The 13,719-nt window shown below is 32.2% G+C and overlaps 1 long non-coding RNA gene across 1 annotated transcript; it reads left to right on the forward strand.

The window, feature by feature from the left end:
• Positions 1–2,194: 2,194 nt before the first annotated feature.
• LOC128296547 (uncharacterized) lies at positions 2,195–2,981 on the forward strand. Its single transcript, XR_008287171.1, has 2 exons — positions 2,195–2,373; positions 2,638–2,981. It is a non-coding gene; the product is annotated as an uncharacterized LOC128296547 (long non-coding RNA).
• The last annotated feature ends 10,738 nt before the right edge of the window (positions 2,982–13,719 follow it).

Here is a 13,719-nt window from a genome sequence, read left to right on the forward strand (position 1 = left end):
TTCTTCAAGGTAAGCTTCTTCTTCTTCTTCTTCACTGCTGCCATATCTTTTACTATAATTATTTTGGTGAAAATATTGAAGGAAAATAGATCAAATGAAATAAATAATGAACAAAAAATGGGTCTTATCTAAATCTGGAAAAGTTGTTTTCCATGTACTAATGTTGGACTAAACTAAGAACAAAATAATGGTAAGTAAAATAATATATATATATACATATGCTATTTAACTTTCAAGTCACTGGACAGTACACACACAAAGCTATTCTTATGTTTGCTAATTGCCACGGGCCCTTTTCTCTTTTTCTCTTTATGTAAAATTTTTTTCCATCTTTTTTTTCCATCCAGGTTTAACATTAATTTCCAAGAGGATGCATGACATATATTGGATTTTATTCGACAACTTTGGGTTATCTTCAAGATAATTCAAAATATTATATCTAATTAAGAATATTTATATTTTTCAGAGAATATAAAATATTCTGATCTTAAGCATAGGCAATTTTTTTGGGTATAGTTTTCATTTTTAATTTTCTTTATTTTATCTTGATCTACTGCACTTGTTATTACATCCTCAAAGGGCTTAAGCTATATTTCCTGTAGACAATGGTAAAATCAGATCTGTTTTTAAGAATTGTTTGTCTTGTTTTTTATTTGTTTTTAATATTTATTTTTATGTTTTAAATGTATTTGAATTATTATTTTTTAAAAATTTTTTATTTTATAAAAAAAAGCAAATATATATATAGCCGGGCCGGGCCGGGCTCGGGCCTATTAATTTTTTCCTGGGTCGGGCTTGGACAAAATTCCAGGCCCATATTTCGGGTCGGGTTAGGTCCGAGTCTTGAAAACGGGCCTAAATTTTTTTATGGGTCTGGCCCGGCCCGGCCCATGCACACCTCTATCCGGTACGTTAGGACACAACATTTTCGACCCTCAAAAGTGATATTGCCTTTAAAACGTGCGTTTTAGCTTTAAAAGGATATTCGAATATTCAAAACAAACAAAGAAAGCGAAACCCAGTACGTTAGGGCACGATCCTTTGAATTCTTCAAATACTGAACATTGCCTTATTTAAAATTTCAAATGAAATGTAATAAATAAATGAAATGTATTTTTATAAAAAACTTGATAACATAAGGAATAAAACACATGGCAATAACATCTCATGAATAATCTAAAATAATAGGGAAATGCAAAGGAACAACTTAGAATACATGCAATAACAGCACATCATATATTATAAAAATACCACCATTTATGTCCAATGGTCAATGCATAAGAACCAATTTTAAAAGAAGTTTCAAATAAATCACCCAAATAAAATATAACAAGTTTTTTAAAAATAAAATAAAATAAATAATAGGAAAGGAAAATTTGGAAATATAACTATATAAACTATAAGAAAATTTTAAATAGGTAATAAATATAGGAATTTTAAAAAATAGGGAAAAAATAAAAGAAATAATATATCAAATGGTAATGTACAAATGAATTTTTAAAATAAATATTATAAAGTAAATAATTTGAATGAAAGCTTGAATTGTATCAAAATAAAAAAATAAGGTAAAAAAATGTAGCGTAAATGAAATTCCAAAAAAAAAATATGCATAAAAGATTAAAAGTAAATAATATACAAAGTAATATATACACAGAAAAGCTTAATATAAATAATACATATAGTAGTAATAATAATATATAAAGGTATTCCATATAAACAGTACATACATGAAAAAATAATAATCACAAAAATATGAAATCAAAATAATATGTTGAAACATGATTATTCTAAAGAAATAACTGAAATTTAATTGAGAGGAAAAAACAAAATCCGAGGATAATTTATAAGTAAAACAAATTATTAAAAGTAATTTTGGGCTAAAATTAAATGCGCATAAATGTTCGAGGTCTAAAATTAAAATGCCCCAAATCTTAAAATATCTGCACTAAAGGGAGGGCCAAATTGAAATAGTGCGAGTTACTGAGGATAAATTAAAATAATTTAAGAAACTTAACATGGCCCGATTGAAGACTAACGCAAAGGAGGGGCCTGATTGCGGAAATTACCCATTGGAAGGTACAATGCGAGTGGACCCAGGCCAAAAGGCGCACTAATTCCATTCCCCAATGCTGTTTTGTTTCCTTACCCACTGAAACTTATTTGTTTCCTTTTATTTTAACCTTAAAAAAACTTTTAGAACACCCAAAAATTTAAAGCATCACCCTCTTTATTCATTTTTAAAAATAGAGAGAAATCTCTCTACACGAGCCAAATTCGGCGAGAAAGAAGGCCACTGTTATAGCCATGGACGAAAGCTCCTGCCCGAACCTTCACATTTCCCCGGCATTCGGGTTCTAAATCACTAAGACCCAGGTAAACCTTCTCTTTAATTCTTGTTTCAAATATATTTGCATAAAACCCAATAAATAAATAAGAAAGAAAAAAGAAACGTAAATATAAAGCAAAAAAAAGACCCAAAGAAGAAGAAGTAAAGTAACCTTTAGAATTTTGAGTTTGATTTTTTATTGATTCATCTTTTGTGTGTATTCTGCTATTTTTCTCCAAAAAAAACCCCCTTACACTTGGTTTGATTTGGCTTTATAGCCGATTTTTACAACCTCTTTAGCTTGTTTGCAGGTACGTGCGTGAGTGCATCACTGATGTGGCATGGTGGAGCAGCGCATGACGTGGAGGAAGCGCGAGACGTGCGGTGCCTGGAGACTGCCCTGGGTTGTGACGGCTGATGGTGTTTTTGTTTTTGTTTTTATTATTTTTTGGGTTGTTGGGGTTTATGTAATTAGGCTTGGTTTGTAATTTTGTTTTAGGTGTTTGATTTGGGCTGTGATTTGGACTTAAATGTAGGTATTTGGGCTTTAATTGGCTTGTATTTGGTTTTGGGTTCCTGCTGGTTTAGGCCGGGCTGAAAATTGGGTCTATAATGTCGATTTAATTTAAGTTTTAAAAAAATTAACTTTGTATAATTTGATCTCTTTTTTTTTTTTAATTTTACTTTTCTTTGTGACCCTCCTTTCACTTAAAAAGCTAAAAAAAATCTATCACCTAGATTTAATTGAAAATATATCTAAAATAAAAAAAATCCAAAAATCTAAAACAATATTTTTTTATCTTTCTCCATTCTTTTAAAACTAAAATTTAATGTCCCAAATAAAATAAAACTTAAAAAATCAAATTATACAAAAATTTAATGTCCCAAATAAAATAAAACTGAAAAAAAATCAAATTATACAATATTTAGGTTATATTTTTTTTTCTTTTCTAGGACTAAGAAAGAAAAAATAAATAATGGTGTTTTAAAGAAAAATGTTGGAGGTGAGAGAGAAAGAGTGAGCCAATGGTGCCAGAAGGGGTATTGACTCAGTTTAATCCGCCAGGAGTCGTTTGCTGCTTTGAAATTTCACCCCCCTCACATGCGCTGAGCCAGCAAAGGCCCACTAAGCCCCTTCCCAAGCGAACTGGTTGTTCGATTTTCTCGCTTCCCAAGCCACCTTAATGCCCCCACCTTGGGTTATAAGCTCTTGTTACTTAGCTCGGCACGTGACCGTTTAAGAGTGACTTAATATAAAGCCTAAGCTTTTGTTGTACTTGGTGATGTGGGATATTTGGCATTGTCAAAGTTTAGTTTGTCTTAGCAATTGATCCAACTTGATTAATCAATTGAAATATAAACCAAATATTAAAAGTAGTAATTAATTAATAAAACATGTATTTCTCTTAATAAGAGGTTAAAACTTTGAATTTTATTTTATTTTGAATTTTGAATATAATATTATTAAGAGTGAATGTCATAAACTCGAAACATGAATCGTAAACCGGATATAAATTTATTTAAAAATCATTTTAATAAAATTAAGTTTTTATCATTAGTTTTCAATTAAATCAATTCAATTTTTATTCATCACTAATTCCACAATTTAATTTGTAAAATTGTTAATAACTCTTATAGTAGAATAAAATTTAAGAGCTATAAATACCCATGAACATTAAATATTTGATGATGACGGACACTATGCAATAAAGATGATATATTAGTATGTTTAAACATGATAAAGGTGATATAAGTAATACATGAAAGAGTGTAGCCCTTAATATTTATCTTTTAAGTAATTTTTAAACAAAATATTTATCTTTACCCCAAAACTTTAAAATTTTATTTTGGCCTAATTTTGGAATTATTGGCTTCGTCCCTACATACACATACCATATTAATGATTAACCTTTTTGTACACTCAATCATATATGTTGTGTTTTTTTTCATCTAAAACTTGAACAAGTTGAAGAAAACTAATTGTAATGAGAGTTTATCGAATGGTTTATTTAAGGTAAATGGGGTAAGGTTTAGAGTGATAATTGGTTTAGGGGTATTAACAAATGGATAAAATTTCATGCATATTTATAAAGAAAAGATGTTGTTAAACTCGAAAACATGATTGACGATGTACTATGCAATGAACTCAACGCCCACAAGTATCTAGTTCCATGTCATGTCTTATAAAATTGTTGCTCCTCTTGAGAATCCATGTCAAAGGAATCTCTAAAAAGAAGATTGAACTTTGGCATCATTAAATGTCGAGTTTAGGGCTTTAAATTAGGGTTAGGATTTAAGATTAGGTTTCTCTTTCTAAGGTTTAATGTTTTTGGTCTAAACTTGACACCCACAGGTGTCGAGATATTTAACGTTCTAAGATTTTCCTAATAAGTGCACTAATGGATGATAAGAATAAGTGATGATTTAAAAAATAGACCTCAACACTCACAGGTGTCGAGTTACTTGAATATTTTGTTAGGATTCGTTTAATCAGGAATACCATAAATATGTGACTTGCCACTTCTTCCTCTCTTACGCAACAAAAATATTTAAACTCAAAATCCTAACAAATTTTCTTAATCTTTAAATATAAATTTAAGCACTAATATATAAGATTTAAGGTTAAATTTACATATTTATCCCATGAAAATAACCAAATAAAAAATACACACCATTCCTATAACACCTCCTAACCCCAAGCCGTCACTGAAATAGGGCTACGAGGCATTACCAGACTTATATACTAACATTTATACAAAATCGAGTCATAAGCTTTACATTCCAGATCAATTCTTATCAAATTTCATCTTAAAGTCCTTAATATGGGTCTACGGGGCCCACTATGTTTTAGAAGTGATTCGGAACTAAAATGACAAATTTAGAAATTTTTTCCTTGAAGATAGGGGCACATGCCCGTGTGGCCTGGGACACGCCCGTGTGGCCTGGAACATGCCCGTGTGGCCTGCCCATGGGCAGATTCTGACTTTTCCATACGGCTTGGGCACACGCCCATGTGACTTGGCCGTGTGAAAACCTCATTTTTCACCATTTTTAAGCTATTTTCACATATCAAACACACTTAGATAACCTAGATCATGCCCAAAACATTGACTTATAAAATGTTGATCAAATAACATTCATTTATCCATTTCCTGTACTTAAACACAACTATACACTAATAGAATCCATCTAATCATTTATTTTAAACCAAAACATGTATATTTCATTTTCAAACATAAAACATCACATTCAACATGCTTTGCATACTTAATCATTCACACAATTTCATTATCAAATCAACTCCTATACATGCCATATAAACCAAAAAGTTGTTTAACAAAATCTACTGGAGTAAATCTGGATAGTGTGACCCTTGATGTAGATCCGATCCTCCGTATGTATATAAGTCAATCTACAAAACAAATCACATACACAAGTATGCTTATAGAAGCTTAGTAAGCTCATAGGCATAATAACACAAATCTTATTGAACACTGTACACAATTATATATGTATTAGTTAAACTATTTCAATCACAACTTCACTAATAAACTCATTTGAATAATTTTCATGATGCAATTCACGAACTTAATTCTTTTGGGCCCATTTCTGTTGTAGGCCAATTTTGGCCCGTTTACATCAAAATCCCATTAATAGCCAATTACATCAACCCAATAAAACCCAACCAACTAAACAGACCCCAAACCCAAAACTAATCAGCCCAATTTAAACCTAACCCCCCAAAAAAACCCAATGTGTAATACCCTGAAAATTTTTACAGTAAGATATTATCCTTGATATAGTAAAATAAGGAAATAAAGTGACAAAAAGGGAAATTTTGAGTTATGTCAATATTGAGAAGTATATTATGATATATTAATTCAAGAAAGGACTAAATTGTAAAAGTGAGAAAAGTTTTGTTGCACAAGAGTAAATATTCATAATTTGAGGGGTTAAAGTGTAAATATGAAAAATTTGAAGGACCAATAGTGTAAATAATTTAAGAGTGGAATGATTTAGAAACTAAGGAAAATGGATGAATTAGGACCAAATTGAATAGATGAAGAACTATGAGGGACTAAATTGCAATTTTATCAAATTAAATGATGACTCAAGGATGGAATTTTAAAAGATAATGAAGGGAAAAATGGTCAATTGAAAGAGAGAGAAATCTAGAAATTAATAATGATGCTAGAGATATTTTAATATTTTATAATTATTTAATTAGATAAATATTATTTTATTAATACTTTAATAATATATTTTATTATTTTATTAGTATATAAAGAAAGAAAGATGAGAAATTCTCATCCATATTTTCCTATGCACTAATGTGAGAGAAAGAGAGGAAGAAAGAAAGTTTTGCTTTCTTTACAATTTGGTCCTTTTACCAAAAATTCACCATTTTCACTCAAAAATCAAATGAATTTCCATAGCTACCAAGAGACAAAAATGTTAAGGAGAGTATGGGGAGTTAGAATATCAAGTTGGATTCAAGAACTAGAAGCTGGAGGAGAGAGAAAATCAAGTTAAAGATTAGAATCAATAGAACAAGGTAAGTATATCAAGATTTCAATATGTTTTTAAGTTTGTTATTATTGACAAAGCATGGAAATAATGTTATAGTAGAGTTTTCTTACATAAGGTCCTATGTTTTTGATATGTTAGTGAAGAGAAAATAAGAGAAAGTGATGAGAAATGGTGTAGAAAAAGAAAATAAGGGTGTTATAACATGGTAATTAATAGCTTGCACAAAAACAGTTTGGATAGCAGCAGTAGACTAACTTTGAAATATCACCATAAATTGTAGAAATCGAATTAGAAGATGAAAAAAATATGGAATTAAAGCTTATTGAGTATAGTTTCTCATATAAGAAACAGTGTAAGCAATGGATTTGTAAATTTTGAGATTTAATGAATTTTGTGAGACAAGGTCAGAATGAATTCGAGTTCCCCTGTTCTGACTTTGAAAAATCATAAAAAAATTGAATAAAAATAATTAGGGGCTTAAATTTATATTTATAAAATCCTGAATGAGTCTATTTTTAATAGAAACAAACAAGAACATCATTTGAATCCTGTATGAGGAGATAATTAATTTTTGGTGAAGAGGGGTCAGAATTGTCAGACAGCAGAACAGGGGTAACTTTAAAGAATAAACTGTAATTATTGGATAAACCAAAAATTCTGAAATTTTTATGGTAAGAATATATATGAGTCTAGATTCAGGGAAAATTATCGGATACTAATTTGGAGTTCTATAGGTCCAAATATAAATAATTTAGTGACTATGATGCAGATAGACAGCTTGAATATCATAAAAGTAAATAATAAAAATTATGGATAATGTTACTTACAAGTGTGTTATCTACATTAAGGATGTGGAATGGAGAGGAGGAGGAGGAAAAATATGTATGAATATTCATCTAACATGGCTAATTTGCATATTTTAGGCTCAGGGACTAAATTGAATAAAAGTAAAACTTTATGGCCAATTTTGTAAACATGTCAGAAATGACCAAATTGAATGAAATGGATTATTTTATTATTTAAATTACAAAATTGAATGAAATTATTAATTTAGTTCAAGATCGGGGGAAAACATGTTTAGGGATTAAATTGAAAAGTGTTGAAATTATGAAAATTCGATATTTTATAGAATTCATGGATTGTTATCAATATATATGAGAATAATAGCTGGAAATAAGGATTAAATTGCAAGAATTTTATTTTCCGACCCTAAGGATGAAATCGTCATTAATTAAAGTTTAGGGGCAAAATGGTAATTTTGCCTAGAGCATTAATTAAATGCATTAGAATATGAAATGAATGAAAATGATGATCAAATTTATTTATAAAGATCCGGACGACTCAAATATGAGACTTGATCGTGGAAAAGAAAAGATATCAGATTAATGAAATTATAAACACAAACAAGCAATGAGGTAAGTTCGTGTAACTTGAATTATATTCTTAAATGCTTGAGATTGTATGTTATTTATGTGAATATGATTTGAATGTTCATTGTATGAAAATTTATGAAACATTGATAAATTTGATAAAAGGAGAAGAAATCCTGATTGAATGAAAGGAAAATTCGATGGATCTCTGAAAAGGAATTGACGGTAAAAAGGATCTAGCCCGGACGGGTGATCCTATCCTGATATAGTCCTCCCGAAGAATATGTGTAAAACGGATTTAGCCCGGACGGGTAATCGGAATTAAGGTCTGAATTTAGCCTAGACTGGTAATTCAGATCCAAGCTCATTAGAGTAATTGTCATTGCAGGGGATTTAGCCTGGACTGGTAATCCCGACAATACTCTATGAGTTTATATTATAGGAGATTTAGCCTGAACTGGTAATCCCACTGTAAGGATGAGGTTCGCGGGAGTGTGCTCTCTGATATGAAATGTGTAAGACCATGGTTGAAAGATACCATGGCAACCTGTGTGTAAGACCATGGTTGAAAGATACCATGGCAACCTGATATGAAATGTGTAAGACCATGGTTGAAAGATACCATGGAAACCTGTGTGTAAGACCATGGTTGAAAGATACCATGGCAACCTGATATGAAATATGTAAGACCATGGTTGAAAGATACCATGGTAACCTGTGTAAAAGACCATGGTTGAAAGATACCATGGCAACCTGATATGAAATGTGTAAGACCATGGTTGAAAGATACCATGGCAACCTGATATGAGATGTGTAAGACCATGGTTGAAAGATACCATGGCAACGTGACATAAAAAGAATAAGACCATGGTTGAAAGATACCATGGCAACATGATAGAAAATGAGTAAGACCATAGTTGAAAGACACTATGGCATCACGTCAAAGATAAATAAGACCGTGGATGGGAGACGCTATAACATCTGTTGAACAATTGATATTCAGGTAAAATGTATCAGATGACGAATGGTTATATGAAATGGTTGTGTGAAATGTTTACAAGAACTGGTCATATGGAAATATATGTACAAAAGCGTTGTATGAAATAATTATGAAAATGGATAAACGAAATAAGTATAAGTACATGGAATATAATTTATGTTAAGTTTGATATAAGCTATTACCAGAATAAATATACATAAAATATATGGAAATGATGAAGCATAAAATATTGATATAATGAAATGAATGATATATGCTTGTAAAGAAACGGTAAGAGCATGATATGTTTCATGACATGTACATATATGATTATCTTTGATATGTTGATACAAGGAAATTGTAGCACCCCAAACCCGGCCCAGAAGTTATGGCCGGATCCGGCATGCCACATCAAAAACGTTAAAAAAAATTTTCATTCTAAGTCCAGAAAATCGTACTTGATGTTCAAAAGATTAATTCATTAAGGGTTAAAGTGAATGGAAGCGGTGCACCAGGTAGGAAATCGGAAAAGAGGTGGTGAGTCCATCGGACTGCTTAAGTACCAAGCTCCCTTCGGATCCAATCCTAGACATGCATACCGCCATTGCCACACCTTAACGTCATGGATATTTCTAGGAAACCGATTTGATTAAGTCATTTTTAGGAAAAGTGATTAATTTTGGAAAATACTTTCATTGCGGAAGCTTTGCTTGTTGTCGTGTTATTTTGAAATCAATTGTTATTTTTGAAAACGCCTAAAGCTATCCAATTTCAACAGTTAAAATAAGTATTACCTATCTTAGTAATACATATTAAAACCATCAAAATAAATAAGCGGCCTTATTACATTTAAAAGCCCAAAACTTCAAACGTAATTAAAAGGATGTCCAGTTCACCGAAGAAAATCAAACTTTCGAGCGGGTGGCCACTCAATTCCCTCACGACTCCAAGCCCACTATGGTTGGGGATTTCTGCGTGGATAAAAATAAAAGGGTGAGTTTGGGAAAACTCAGTGTGTAAGGAAAACCCATTCAAAGCCCAAGTCAGCTCAAGCCTATTGGGCCTAAGCCCATTCAGTAAAGTGGTCTTGGACTAGAGCCCTTTTCAGATTACAATAAACGGGCCTTAGCCCTTATTCAGATAATAAGATGGCCCATAGGCCCATTTCAAAATACATGCAACATCAATAACATATGCAAGCCCATTTGGGAGACTACTCAACCCACCAACCACTACACTCCACCCGTACCAGCCATACACTCCATGTGGGATAGCTCAACCCACCCAAATTTAACACTCCACAATTGCGGACTTTTGCTCGATTAATCGATAGAATTGAGGCAAAGCCTCCAAGACGTGGACAAGCCACTTTCAGTACTTCCTCCGTCAATATCCCAATCCCATGCATCGATAATAACAACATGGCATGCGTAAATAACAACATCAAACATGCATTTAGGTCAATTTAACCCTAGGGGTATTTGGTAATTTATCTACTAGGGGTAAAGCGTAAATTTTCACTTTTAAAGGTATTTCAGTAATTTATCTATTTTAGGGTTTTTCATGCATATTCCTACTTTTCACGTACTAACAGAATCACGCACCAAGGGTTCTTACGAATTGGGCCGTTGGCCCATCATTCCAATTTTGGCCCATTAAGCCCAAAAATATCGAGGCACGTAAATCATGCACTTTGTAGTCCAAACATTGCAGCTTACCAAAAACATTAATCGATTTACCTCACGAGCATTCGCTTTTCGCAAATCTACAAAATACCGGTTTTCGACATTTCGCTTTTCGACTTTTGCCGATCCGGACTAAGAAAGAGGGTGTTAGTTACACACATTTGCTGACGATATCTCGACGAGATCCACACACGAACCGCCTACAATTGGATTATTAACACGTTAATCTAACTATTCAAATACAAACTACGTATTAACCCCTTACAATATTCGGCCAACCACACCTACAGATCATAGTAAGCTTATAAGAAATCAATAAGCAACTCATTAACAAATTTTTGTCAATGTTTACCACATAATCATAATTTCACTGCAAGCTGTCTTCCTGAGCAACAGTCACTAAATCATTTATAAATGGAGCTACGAAACTCCAAATCAAGTTCCGTTAATTTTCCTTGAAAATAGACTCATATATCTTCTATCCATAAAATTTTCAGAATTTTTGGTTTAGCCAATCAATACCAGATTTTTCTCAAAGTTTCCCATGTTTCACTGTTTGACTAATCTGACCACTCTTCATTACAAATCAAATTTCTCATTGTACAGAATTCAAAATATGTTCTTGTTTATTTCATTAGAAACTAGACTCAATAAGCTTTAATTACATAATTTATTCAGCTTCTAATTCATCTCCCACAATTTATGGTGATTTTCCAAAGTCACGTTACTGCTGCTGTCCCAAGCAGATTTATTACCAAATCACTCTATCACACCTAACTTGCATGCTTGTTATTTAAACATGTATATCACCAATCAATCATCACATATCTATGATTTTACTTAAGTATAATCTCCATTTCATCATTTTAAAGCACAACATGTTAGCCGATTTTTCCCTTTAGCATCTAAGGCACATGCATGTTCATTTGTTTGGCTCAACTTCACCTATCTTCCATTTTTCATCAAAAGAACATGAAACAACAACCATTTCCTTCATTTTAATTCATGACTAAATGCTCACAACACAATTAAAAATCAAAATATACTTCAAGAGTTAAGGTAGAATCAAGAAGAACTCGTGAACCTCAAAATAGAAGCAAGGTACCAAGAACTTACCTTTAATTTTCCTCCTCCTAATGACCAAATACTCAAGAGCTTTCTCCTCTCCTTTCTCTTCTTTAACTTTCAGCTATGATGAACAAAGATGGACAAAACTTTGTTCTTTTCACCCCTTTTTCTTTTAATAAAACTTCATATTTCATCCATTTAATTCTTTAATACAAAAGACATGATATTCTTATCATGAAACATTTACCTAACCCATTATCATGAAACATTTACCTAACCCATTATCATGGAACATTTACCTAACCTATTATCATGGAACATTTACCTAACCCATTATCATGGAACATTTACCTAACCTATTATCAATTTGTATCAATTTGTACCATAAATTATGGATATCAAGTGTACATTTTGTCTACAACAACATGATAGCTGGCCACTTCATGTAAAATGGGAGGTTTGTCTTGCAAATCCTCCTATTTTGCACTCCTATTAATTTGGCCACTTCAATTTAGCCTATAGCATTTTCAAACATTTTCACATAGGTCCTATTTCATAATTTCACCCCCTTTTTCTTATGGAACAAAAATTAACTAAAATTGTCGGGTTCTATCTTAAGTTTGGGCTTTCTAGAGGCCCACTAACATAATTAAACCTATGCCAACATTCACAGAATTCCCGAAAATTGGGGCGTTACAGAAATTATGTAATTGAGACTATTATTAAACTCAAGTGTGACATGTCGAGAAAATAGATATATCAATGTTGAATTTATATGAGATATGTGCAAGTATACTAACAATGTTGTTGTTTGATGCTTATACAAGTGCCAAACTGTTGATTGAATGGTAATATATTTATTTTATATGATGCATTGAATCGGTAAGTATTTTAATTTTTTTAAGTGATCTGCAAATGGTAGTAATGCTCTGAAACCCTGTTCTGGCAGCGGATATGGGTTAGGGGTGTTACACAATGCCTAACCCTAGCCTATTTAGCCCAACTAACAAATCAAAAAAATAACAAATGAAACCCTAGGTGCGTCGTACCTAGGTCTGCCCTTGTCCCATCCACCGCCGACGTCTGTCACCACCTGCTCCACCGCCTGTGTCAGCACCGCCCATCTACCTGTAAAAATTAAATAGAGAAAGGACAAAAAGTAATAAAGAATAATGTAAATGGCCTTTTAAAAAGCCAAAGACCGAGATCATTTGGCTGGTTCGGCTGGATCTGTTTGGCCATTTTTTTCATCAATTCAAAAATAATTTTAACACACATACAAGCAGTGATCCGAAGAAAATCAAAAAAACACCAAAACAACACCAAATTGGACAACCAAAACGCTAGAATCACAACCAAAACTTAAGGTGATTTTTTTAATTTATTCTTTTTTTTCGGGTCCATTTTCCCACATATACATATATTAAAATATAAAAAATAAAAATAAAAAAATACACCTTTTCGACTTTCCAGCCACCGTAGTGGCTGGCGGCAGCAATCGGCGGTGGCGATCGACCAGGGACCTCGTCGGAACCTGGACCTGCAGAGAAAACAAAGAAAAAGTTTAGTTTTTTTTTTAGAAACAAATAACAAATGATTTCAAAAACAAAAACTTTAACTTATATAGATGTTACAAAACGAGGTCGTTTTGGTCGGCACCCATAAGCCCCAAAACGACGCCATTTCACTCTGCCCAACTCAATCCGACTTTGACCCGCTAGGATTCGCGCGTTTTTATTACAGAAGGGCTATTTGCGCATT

This window comes from Gossypium arboreum, chromosome 8, assembly GCF_025698485.1.
Source record: "Gossypium arboreum isolate Shixiya-1 chromosome 8, ASM2569848v2, whole genome shotgun sequence".
Classification (NCBI taxonomy): Eukaryota; Viridiplantae; Streptophyta; class Magnoliopsida; order Malvales; family Malvaceae; genus Gossypium; species Gossypium arboreum.